Source organism: Oncorhynchus keta, chromosome 32, assembly GCF_023373465.1.
Source record: "Oncorhynchus keta strain PuntledgeMale-10-30-2019 chromosome 32, Oket_V2, whole genome shotgun sequence".
Classification (NCBI taxonomy): Eukaryota; Metazoa; Chordata; class Actinopteri; order Salmoniformes; family Salmonidae; genus Oncorhynchus; species Oncorhynchus keta.
This window is the reverse complement of record NC_068452.1, coordinates 15,593,881-15,605,957: the sequence shown is the minus strand read 5'-3', so window position 1 is coordinate 15,605,957 and position 12,077 is coordinate 15,593,881. Positions and strand designations below refer to the sequence as shown.

The window sequence follows — 12,077 nt, the reverse complement described above, 5'->3', positions numbered from 1 at the left end:
GAATGTGTGCATCCCCCTTCTCCATCTCTCTCCTCCTCCTCCCTCCCTCTTTTTTTATGTGGAGCTGTGAGCGCTGGCTGGACACAGTCAACTCAGCTTGCCCCGGGGCTCCGCCCCGGCTCCCACCAGCAGAGTGTGAAGATTGTGTCAGAGTAAGAGAAGAGGAGAGCAGTAGAGGAGGAGTGGAAGCCTAGTGCTGGACTGTCTATTATAATGCAAGGTCAATGGAGGGTTTATGTAGCCGAGAGCACACACACATACACTTCTGCTTGACAAGAGAAGTTGTCAGGCGGCAGAGTTTCTGCTGCCAATACTGCTGACAAGGCAAGCCACTGCCAATGGGACATGGGCTTTAGCCTCTCTCTCTCTCTCTCTGAATACACACGCTCCGACAATCTACATTGAAATACATACACACACACACACCCTGACTCACTCATACACTCAGTAAAAACATGAGCAGAGGAATGTGCAGTTATGCGTGGATGGTGGTCACCCACCCAGTCACCCACACTACACCAGGAAACACATCAAGAGCTAATGCAAATACAGGAACACACACTCAATATCTGGTTTATATTTAGTCTGATGCAAACAACCACACACAACAAAGCAAAGTTAAGTAACGTGATGTCATGTCAAAGTTCTGACGGATAGGCCACTTATGTAATGGATTACATCTTTATCGATAATCCCGTCATCCCGATTTTGAGAGTCGTACAAGCGAAAGAATGAATTATGAGTTATTACGATAACTGCATAATTATAGGGCTTGGGGCTTTTGTGTTTGCAGCCTGCAGGACCATGGGTTAAATCCCAGACAAACAGAGAACGTGCTGACAATGTAAAGCCCAAACTGTATGTTCAAGGATTTTAAGCAGCCTATGACTGGGATTTTAAACACTGTCTCCCCCCTCCTTCATCACTCTTCTTCTACCCCCCCCCCCGTCCCGTCGAAGACTAGTGCAGAATATAAATTGTGTTGCGCTTTAGTTTTTTGGTACCGTAAGACGAAGGCATGAGGAGAATGGGGAATAGAAGTGAATCTGTCCCAGGAAGAGAAAGAAATGATCCAGCACAATAGAGAGGGGTAGACCGTCCTGATGCAGACAACAAGCTGAGAGGAGGAGGAGAAAGGTGAGAGAAACAGAGAATAAAAGAGCGGGAGAAAATGGGAAGAAGAGGTGCTGGAGGGTACGCGAGGAAGAAATAAAGTAAGAAAGAGAGGAAGAAAGAAACAGATAAGAAAAGGAAAACGCAAACCAGACACAAAGGAGAGGAGCCAGAGTAGCGAGGGATAAAAGACAAGAAAATAAAGGAAGATAAAGGCGTGTGTGGTGGATGGACAGGCAGTGTTCTGCGGATGTATGAAGCCTCAGCCTCAGCACCATGCTAGTTGGCAAAGTGATACACAGGACCCTGTTATCCAGCCCCTCCCCATAGTCTCATTCTCTCTCTTTCTCTCTCACCCCTCCCCCCAGGATCCTCTATCCTCCTCTCCTCCGCACACAGGGCTGTGTGGACTCAAGCCTCAGCGGCCATCAAAACCCATCAGACTCATCCTGGACAGGCCTGGCTGCCACTCACATTATACTAAAGGAAACAGGAATCCTCTTCATACACATAGACAAACACGCATTTACTAGTGGAATGCAGTCATATTCAGACTGTACATAAAGGTACAAGAGTTAAATACCAAAAGAGAATGTCCCATCCCTGCCCATCTGGCACTCGAGACTCAATCAAACAATCTTAGAATATTTGTGGGGGGGGGGTAATTTGAACCATAGGAGGCTGGTGGACAAATAAATGGGAGGATAGGCTCATTGTAATGGTTGGAATGGGAAAAAAATGGAATGGTATCAAAAACATTTGTTGGGAGTTGTTCCCATGTGGTGAATGGATGCTGAGTTCAGAGTTGTTCAGAGTACTCCTGCCCCGCTGCTGATATGAGGTTTGTCTCATATATTGGGTGTTAGGCTCTGAGACGACAAGGCAGCAACAGGTCAGTCAGCAGTGTGCTGCGTTGCCTACCTACTCCTTCACCCACTAATACTACTACTCTGCATTGGCACGCCCTCAAGCTCTCAGTCAGTCATCCAGGAGGAGGAAAAACATGCCCAAGCAGCAAAGAGAGATGGAAGGATGAAGGGAGGGATGGAGGGAGACGGAGGGAGGAAGCAAGAGAGATGGAGGGTGGATGGAGGGATGCAATGAAGGAAGCGAGATGGAGGGAGGATGTACGAGAGATGGAGGGATGAGAGAGGAAGAAAGATAGTGGGGTGAAGGGAGGATGGAGAGAGGAAGAGCACTACTGACTGTCATAAATCCTTTACTGCCAGGGGATTACCATAAACTGGAAAGACCTAATAGTTTAAACTTTTTACCCATAATCCCAGATTATGTATGTTTATAGGGATCACATGTCATGATGTCATTACCAATAAAGGCAAATCAAACGTCCCATCTCAAGACCCACCAAATCAAATCAAATAGCAGTGGAATAACATAACAGGAGCACCAACATATAAACACTACTGGCACCCAAAATTAATACCGAAACCTATTTAAATCCAAGTCAAGCACTGCATGACAGTGATGGAATGGTCTGAGTGTTATCGGAAATACTGGCACTTAAAATAAAATGGAGTAATTAACATAATAAAAAACATCCCCACCAACACCCGTCTGTTTAAGCTAGAGATATCTGTTTTTTCTGTATGGGCTGAGTCTCAATCCACCACATCCACCGATGTCAGCCTTCCACATCTACGGTTGGAAAGTGGCAGAGCTACGGCTCTGTTTGTCAGACCAGGAGACGTCCCAAAAATCGATCCTCTCGCGAAAATATCTGTAGCGTCAGAACTGTTTGGCCTCACCAACTAATACACGATGGTGTTCTACGTTTTGTTCAATGACACCCACAAGCCCCATGAGACTCGTCTGAAGTCAGTGCCGCCAATGTGCCAACTTCTAAGGCACTTCAGAACCTTATGATTTATGTTACGACTGTCTGTTTTGCCATTTATCCAATGTTATTCAATGCATTTCTATGGGCTATAGCAGTAAAGGCCAATTTATTTACAGTACCAGTCAAAGGCTTGGACACACCTACTCAGTCCAGGGTTTTTCTTAATTTTTACTATTTTTTTGCATTGTAGAATAATAGTGTAGACATCAAAACTATGAAATAAAACATGGAATCATGTATTCTTCAAAGTAGCCAACCTTTGCCTTGATGGCAGCTTTGCACACTCTTGCATTCTCTCAACCAGCTTCATGAGGTAGTCACCTGGAATGCATTTCAATTAACAGGTGTGCCTTGTTAAAAGTTAATTTGTGGAATTTATTTCCTTCTTAATGCATTTGAGTCAATCAGGTAGGGGTGGTATACAGAAGATAGCCCTATTTGGTAAAAGACCAAGTCCATATTATGGTAAGAACAGCTCAAATAAGCAAAGCGAAAAGACAGTCCATCATTACTTTAAGACATGAAGGTCAGTCAATGCGGAACATTTCAAGAACTTTCAAAGTTTCTTGAAGTGCAGTCGCAAAAACCATCAAGCGCTATGATGAAACTGGCTCTCGTGGACCGCCACAGGAAAGGAAGACCCAGAGTTACTTCTGCTGCAGAGGATACGTTCATTAGAGTTACTCAGAAATTGCAGCCCAAATAAATGCTTCACAGAGTTCAAGTAACAGACACATATCAACATCAACTGTTCAGAGGAAACTGCGTGAATCAGGCCTTCATGGTTGAATTGCTGCAAAGAAACTACTACTAAAGGACACCAATAAGAAGAGACTTGCTTGGGCCAAGGAACACGAGCAATGGACATTAGACCGCTGGAAATCTGTCCTCTGTCCTGATGAGTCCAAATTTGAGATGTTTGGTTCCAACCAACGTGTCTTTGGGAGAGTGTCACTAGCAAAGCACCGTCACACCTCCTCCTCAATGCTTCACGGATGAACGAATGATCTCCGCACGTGTGGTTCCCACTGTGAAGCATTGAGGTGTGATGGTGTGGGGGTTCTTTGCTAGTGACACTGTCTGTGATTTATTTAGAATTCAAGGAACAGTTAACCAGCATGGCTACCACAGCATTCTGCAGCAATACGTCATCCCATTTGTTTTGCGCTTAGTGGGACTATCATTTGTTTTTCAACAGGACAATGACCCAACAAATCTCCAGGCTGTCTAAGGGCTATTTGACCAAAAAGGAGGGTGATGGAGTGCTGCATCAGATGACCTGGCCTCCACAATCACCTCACCTCAACCCAATTGAGATGGTTTGGGATGAGTTGGATTGAAGAGGGAAGGAAAGGTAGCCAACAAGTGCTCATCATATGTGGGAACTCCTTCAAGACTGTTGGGAAAGCATTCCAGGTGAAGCTGGTTAAGAGAATTCCAACAGTGTGCAAAGCTGTCATCAAGGCAAAGGGTGGCTACTTTGAAGAATCTAAAATATAACATATATTTTTTGGTTTGTTACTACATCATTCCATATGTGTTTTTCCATAGTGTTGATGTCTTCACTATTATTGTACAATGTAGAAAATAGTAAAAGTAAAGAAAAACCCTTGAATGAGTAGGTGTGTCCAAACTTTTGACTGGTACTGTATATACTGATAGGGGTCCTACAATTCCAAATCAATTAGCGAATTGAGCCATGGTATGACCATCTTAAAACAGGGGTTATTAATAGAAAATATGAATTTCTCCATTTCAAAGGAAAGAGACGAGATACCAGAGAGAGGGAGCATTCTGAAATAATGTATCTGGTCATGACTTGTCAGGAAACCTGGAACTGTTCACGAGGAATTCACATTTGTCACCCGACTGACTGGCTACCACCAAGAGAGGACACCAAGAGGGGGATGACGAGGCCAGTAAAGAAAAACACAGCTAAAGCAGAAACAACGTAACATAAAAACCAGGGTCATATTCACTAGATACCAAACTGAAGAAAACAGTTGGAAATGGGGAGGGACTGCCTGAGTTTATAAGGAACGCTTGTTTTTTAGTTGCAAAACTGTCACACCCTGACCATAGTTTGCTTTGTATGTTTCTATGTTTTGGTTGGTCAGGGTGTGAGCTGAGTGGGCATTCTATGTTACATGTCTAGTTTGTCTAGTTCTATGTTTGGCCTGATATGGTTCTCAATCAGAGGCAGGTGTTCGTCATTGTCTCTGATTGGGAACCATATTTAGGTAGCCTGTTTGGTGTTGGGTTTTGTGGGTGATTGTCCTGGTTACAGTCTCTGTGTTACTTTGCACCAGTATTAGGCTGTTTTGGTTTTTGTGTTTGATTTGTGTTTAAAAAAAACCTTACAAAAACCCTTACAAAAAACGAAGTGCAATAATGAATACGACCCTGATGTTATTTAATGTAAAGCCAGCGGCTCCCTGCCAAGCTACATCTGGTCCTATATCTAACCCACCTGGAACAGAGGGGGCAGGAGCCAAATGATACAGTCATGATAATGGATTGAGAGAGAGATACAGAGAGAGCGAGAGAGAGAGTAGAGTGAGAGAGAGAATTGATTGCCAACATGGCTGGCAGACAGTCACATAATTTCTTAATTATGTGCTGTTTCTCTGCTGTTTCAAGAGGCTCAAGAGAAACTCCTGAGAAGACATTTCACAATTAGATAAAGAGCAATAAATAAACAATGCTAAAGAGAGAGAGGAAATATGTCACAGAAATCAGAGAGAGGGAGCCAAGGACAGGAGAGTTGCATACAACAAACCAATAACTATTTGGAGAAGGAGCAGAGGGGAAAATGAGGTACCTCCTGTCTGTAATGTAGTGTAGAATACTACTCAGCTCCTCAGATTTTCACTCCAGTTGTACAATTGACAGAAATACAGGGGGCAGAGGAGAAGAGAGGAAAGAAGAGGTGGCACTCTTGCATTTTATTTGGCTCTGGTTGTATGTGGAGGAGCAGAGCAATGAGGAGAAAACTCAGCCGTGCCAGCAGCATGGCACCTCAATCACACTGTATCTATCTCTGCTCAGAGCAGCATTAACTGGGCCGTCCGTTACTGAAGCAGTTTAGCTTATCAGCTCCTCTCCTCCGAGGCCTCCCTCACTTCCATTCCTCCCTCCGGGGCACTGCCACCTTACAAGCCTCACACGCCTCTCCTAATTATGCCCCCTGTCTGTCTCCAAGCCTCCACCCCCCTTCCTCCCCTCTCTCTACCCCCTCTCATCTTGTCAAATACAATTTTAGTTCAGGTGGTTTATTGGCAGGGCCACTTCAGGTTAAAAACCAATGCTGGCATTCTGAGCAGATTCCATTATGGTCACGCCAACAGTAAATAGAGGTTGGTAGCAGAATGGTAACAATAGTGGCCAACTTCAAAATATTGTCATTGTTCTGATCCCTGGTCAGTTCCTTGGGATTACCTTGTTTAATTAGGGGCGTTTCAAAATGCAAATAGCCACGGTCGTGCACGAGCACTGAGGCTGAGAACAAATGCCATTTATCAATGCCAGGTGTTCCTTGTCTATGTTCTGTCCACTTACCCACTGCCTATGCTCTATAAGAGTAATGAGACAAAGAGAAAGTACAGGTTAAAAAGTTTAGCTGCATCAAATGTCCTTACAACCCAACACAATTATGCTTATTTTGCCCTCAGTCGGATAGTCTTTATCATGTGTGTCTTTCACTAGTAGAAGAGCTTCTAGCGAAGCCTGGCTACAGATGAACTAGTCCCCTCTTTATGTTCACATTCAAACCCCTCTGCCCATATGCGTGAGACTAAGATAATATAGAGAGAAATAGTGGAAGACATGAAAAAAAAGAGAGGGAGAGCGAGCCGGTGGAAGGATATGAGAGAGAGACAGCTCGTGTGAGAGTGTGGGCATCTAAGTGCCTCGGGAGAAACAGGCAACATAGTATGTGAGTAACTGAACTGAGCTCTCGTGGCTCTCTGCTCTAGCGTGATGTCTTTAAAAAGTAGGCTCCTTCAAATGCATTGTTGTCCCTCCACTGGCTTGCCTTTTGGCCAGTTAGTATAACCTCCTAGACAACTATTCTCCTTTCACCAACCTGTAATTGTGTGGAAAGAGTCACGATAGAGTTTACGACTCAGTTATTTATTATACGTCTGTATTAACCAGGGATGGGGTCAATTCCATTTAATTTCCAGTCAATTCAGGAAGTACAATCAAATTTAAATGATCTTCAAATCTTCAATGCTTTTCAATTAGGAAACATTTTAATTTGATTTGGAGTTTGGTTCACTTTTTGGAATTGACTGTAATTGATATGGAATTGACCCCAACCCTGGAATTAACCTCCCGACCCTATACTACACTATTCCTCTCCTCTCAACTCCTCTCCTTTCATCCCTAGGCGACGTGGACCCACATCTTAACACAACAGTGATCCTCATCCTACATCGACTCAGGGACTACTGACGTGAGGGGAACCAACAGGGTCATGAACCCTCCTCATTATACAGGCAGGCCTATAATGTGAACAGAAATGTGTCTTCTCCATGCCTCCATCTCTCTGTGTAGGCAGAGAGATAGCAGAAGAAAACACAATGGACAGGCACAGAGAGATATACACAGCAGGCACAATAAATAGCCTACAGTGGCACGATAATCTAAGAGCGAGCACTATCGGGTCCTTACTCACTAGCTGCTGACTGTATGGGCGTAATATCAAACCCTAGTCCTTCCTCTGACCGTCAGGCTCTGAAAAGCATGAGAGGGTGTGAGTGTGTTTAAAGCTTGATCAATAGCTCGACCTTTGGGCCGATTTGGCTGAATAGTATCTGTTACTCTCCTGGGATAATGTCAATGTTCTTGACTTCCAAAAATGCGCGCACGTGTGCGCGCGCGTGTGCACGTGTGTCGTGCATGTTTAATCTGTTATTTAATCTGTTTAAGAACATAAGAAGATGGCAGAGAGAAAGAACAAAAGAGTGTGAGATGGAGATTGAGAGAAAGGGAGAGTGTGTGAAAGAGAAAGTTGGAGAGATACCAAATGTTTTAACCATATACAGCACGTTTGGGAATTATTCAGACTTCCCCCCCAAAAAATTTACTTTACAGCTTTGTTCTAAAATTGATTAAATAAAAAACTGTCCTCATCAATCTACACACAATACCCCATAATGACAAAGTGAAAACAGTTTTTTTGAAATTCTTGCAAATTAATAAAAAATAAAAAACATAACTTAATTACATAAGTATTCATACCCTATGCTATGAGACTTGACATTGAGCTCAGGCGCATCCTGTTTCCATTGATCATCCTTGAGCTGTTTCTACAACTTGAGTCCACATGTGGTAAATTCAATTGATTGGACATGATTTGGAAAGGTACACACCTGTCTATTTAAGGTCCAACAGTGGACAGTGCATGTCAGAGCAAAAACCAAGCCATGTGGTCGAAATAATTATCCGTAGAGGTCCGACACAGGATTGTGTCGAGGCACAGATCAGGGGAAGAGTACCAAAAAATGTCTTCCGCATTGAAGGTCCCCAAGAACACAGTGGCCTCCATCATTCTTAAATGGAAGAAGTTTGAAACCACCAAGACTCTTCCTAGAGCTGACCGCCCGGCCAAACTGAGCAATCGAGGGGAAGGCCTTGGTCAGGGAGTTGACCAAGAACACGATGGTCACTCTCTCCAGAGTTCCTTTATGGAGATGGGAGAACGTTCCAGAAAGACAACCATATCTGCAGCACTTTACCAATCAGGCCTTTATGATAGGGTGGCCAGGCGGAAGCCACACCTAAGTAAAAGGCACATGACAGCCCGCTTGGAGTTTTCCAAAAGGCACCTAAAGACTCTCAGACCATGAGAAACAAGATTATCTGGTCTGATGAAACCAAGATTGAACTCTTTGGCCTGAATGCCAAGCATCACGTCTGGAGGTAACCTGGCACCATCCTTACGGTGAAGCATGGTGGTGGCAGCATCATGCTATGGGGATCTTTTTCAGGGGCAGGGACTGGGAGAGTAGTCAGGATCGAGGGAAAGATGAATGGAGCAAAGTACAGAGAGATTCTTGATGAAAACCTGCTCCAGAGCACTCAGGGCCTCAGACTGGGGCGAAGGTTCACCTTCCAACAGGACAGTGACCCTAAGCACACAGCCAAGACAGCACAGGAGTGGCTTCGGGGCAAGTCCTTGAATGTCTTTGAGTGGCCCAGCCAGTGCCCGGACTTGAACCCAATCGAACATCTCCGGAGACTTGAAAATATCTGTGCAGCGACGATCCCCAACCAGCCTGACAGAGCTTGAGAGGATCTGCAGAGAAGTATGGAAGAAACTCCTCAAATAAAGGTGTGTCAAGCTTGTATCTTCATACCCACGAATTGCTGCCAAAGTACTGAGTAAAGGGTTTGAATACTTAAGTAAATGTGTAAATATATAGATATTTTTTTAAATAAATGAAATATATATATTTATACATTTCTAAAATGTTCTAAAAAACATTTTCTTCTCTTTGTCATTATGGGGTAATGTTAAAAACATTAATTGATGTGGAAAAAGTTAAAAGGTCAGAATAGTTTCCGAATGCACTGTATATGGTCAAAAGCCTGCAAGGAATATACAACACCATACCATGAAATACAACCTAAAAAAAACGATGAAAAACAAACTGAAATATAGGTTGAAGTTGAGTACGACCAAAAGGTTTTACTTGGGTCGCTCAGTTGTGGCTTGACCAGTAAAACATTTAAGTACTAAGAGAGGACCATTAGGACAATTCAAGTTGCTTTAGCTATGGCAAATACAGTGGGACAAAAAAGTATTTAGTCAGCCACCAATTGTGCAAGTTCTCCCACTTAAAAAGATGAGAGAGGCCTGTAATTTTCATCATAGGTACACTGGCAGATACCGCTGTACCGACTTCAGTCTTCTGACACTTGTGACCGTCGTAGAGGAAAGAGGAGAACATCATCGTGCTTGTAAGAGTGTCATCTTTCCATGTACGGCCAAACCGTTCGGAAGCCACAGAGGCTTTTGTTCGAATACCGGTTTCCGGGATGTTTCATGGTCTGACAAACACAGCTCTAGTTCTGTCACCTTTCACTTCAGATGTGGAAGTGCGGTACAGATCTTCAGGGGATTTTTTTCCTCGGGGGCGCGGAATGTCAATTTACGCACACTCTCAAGTAAATGTTTATATTGATAAATCTCATACTTTGCGTGGAAATGATCTCACGCCTGTTTTACGCACAGATTTGTGTCTATGCACGACTGATACATTAGGTCACTGGAGCGATGTCAGCTACTATTCTATTTTTTTATTTTTTTTTATTAAATTGAAGCTGGGAGTATTAACTTTTATGTGAGTTTCAAAATTATTTTATCTTTTTTAACCAGCGATCCCTCTATGGCTTTTCTCAGATGTAACAGCAGAGGTTGGTTATTCTATCTTTTTGATAAAATATTAATTGTTTCTGTTTGTTCACACAAATCATGAATGATTCTGAAGAGAGTTGTTCAAAGACTATGAGACAAATCCCCTGACACCCCAATTAGAAGACAATGGCTTGTGTGTGTGTGTGTGTGTGTGTGTGTGTGTGTGTGTGTGTGTGTGTGTGTGTGTGTGTGTGTGTGTGTGTGTGTGTGTGTGTGTGTGTGTGTGTGTGTGTGTGTGTGTGTGTCACCCATTAAGTTGGAATTGTGTCGACTGGAATCCCTCAAATAAGTGTGAATAAAATTAGTTTAAAATGTTGATATTTGATATTTTGTGAATGTTGCTATCTCTTCTGAGAGAGATGGCAACAATTACTGTCATTAAGCTCATTCTCTACATTGAGCGCATCTGAATAAGACCCCCCACCCCCACTTCAAAATCTGCTACACACTTTTAAACCTAACACCACCTATACACTACTAAAAAAATATCCATAAACGATTGATGCTTCTTTAGGTAATTACACTATGGTGCGCGGTTGGCTATTGGATTGCCTGTAATCTAATGGGTACACCCTATATAGTGCCATTTTGGACACATTCTAATGACTTGGACTGCTGAGGGATATTAGAGTATAGTGGATCGATGTGCACGGGCGACGGTGCATTAGCTTGTCTTAATTGCTCTATGGTGGCCACCCCCTGACTCCCACACACTGCCTATACACACACACACACACACACACACACACACACACACACACACACACACACACACACACACACACACACACACACACACACACACACACACACACACACACACACACACACACACACACACACACACACACACACACAGAGAGAGAGAGAGACGCGCACACACAAAGACACACACACCACCCCCGTAGCCCATGTAACAGCTAATTGATTGTGTGATGTAATAATTACAGGCCTTTCCAACCAAGCAACTTAAGGCATCCTTCACCTGTGAACAGACTTCCATTTTAACTGCAATGCGGCTGGGTCTCGGAGCAGAACAAGGAGCGTAGAGTTAATGGCAGTGGTTTGTTAATGGGCCCTTCAAGAACCTATTGTATTTGTTAATATGTGAATACACTCCACTCCCTCCTAAATGGATGCACCCCTGATTGAATGGAAGTCCAGGCCAGCCGGTCGGTGTTGATGTTTCAATTTCAGTGATGTGTGTTCCGTCTTTGTGAGCGCTGCTGTCTCTTGAATGTTTTTATAATGTAGTACATTTGGCAATACAGACAGAGATAGCATATCCCCCTAAATCAGGGGTGTGCAATTACAGTCCTTGGGGGCCTGATTGTTGTCACAGTTTTGCCCCAGCCCCAGCTAACACACTTGACTCCAATAATCACCTAATCATGATCTTCAGTTTAGAATGCAATTTGATTAATCGGCTGTGTTTGCTATGGATGGAGAAAAAGTATGACACCAATCAGGCCCCCGAGGACTGGAATTGCCCACCGCTGCTCTAAATGGACACGAGCCATAAACCAGCGGCAGTCTTTTAAATCTGTTCAACAGTAACTAGTACTGAACAGAAATATAAACACAACATGTAAAGACATTTCCATACGCACATAAAACATATTTCTCACAAATATTGTGCACAAATTTGTTTACATCCCTGTGAGTGAGCATTTCTCCTTTGCC

General features: G+C 43.5%; 2 protein-coding genes across 2 annotated transcripts in view; one reads left to right on the top strand and one right to left on the bottom strand.

The window, feature by feature from the left end:
- LOC118365151 (parvalbumin-7-like) overlaps positions 1 to 12,077 on the top strand; it is a 38,850-nt gene that overhangs the window by 10,609 nt on the left and 16,164 nt on the right. The gene's annotated exons all lie outside the window — the stretch shown is intronic.
- LOC118365150 (interleukin-3 receptor class 2 subunit beta-like) overlaps positions 1 to 12,077 on the bottom strand; it is a 66,626-nt gene that overhangs the window by 38,962 nt on the left and 15,587 nt on the right. The window lies entirely within an intron of this gene.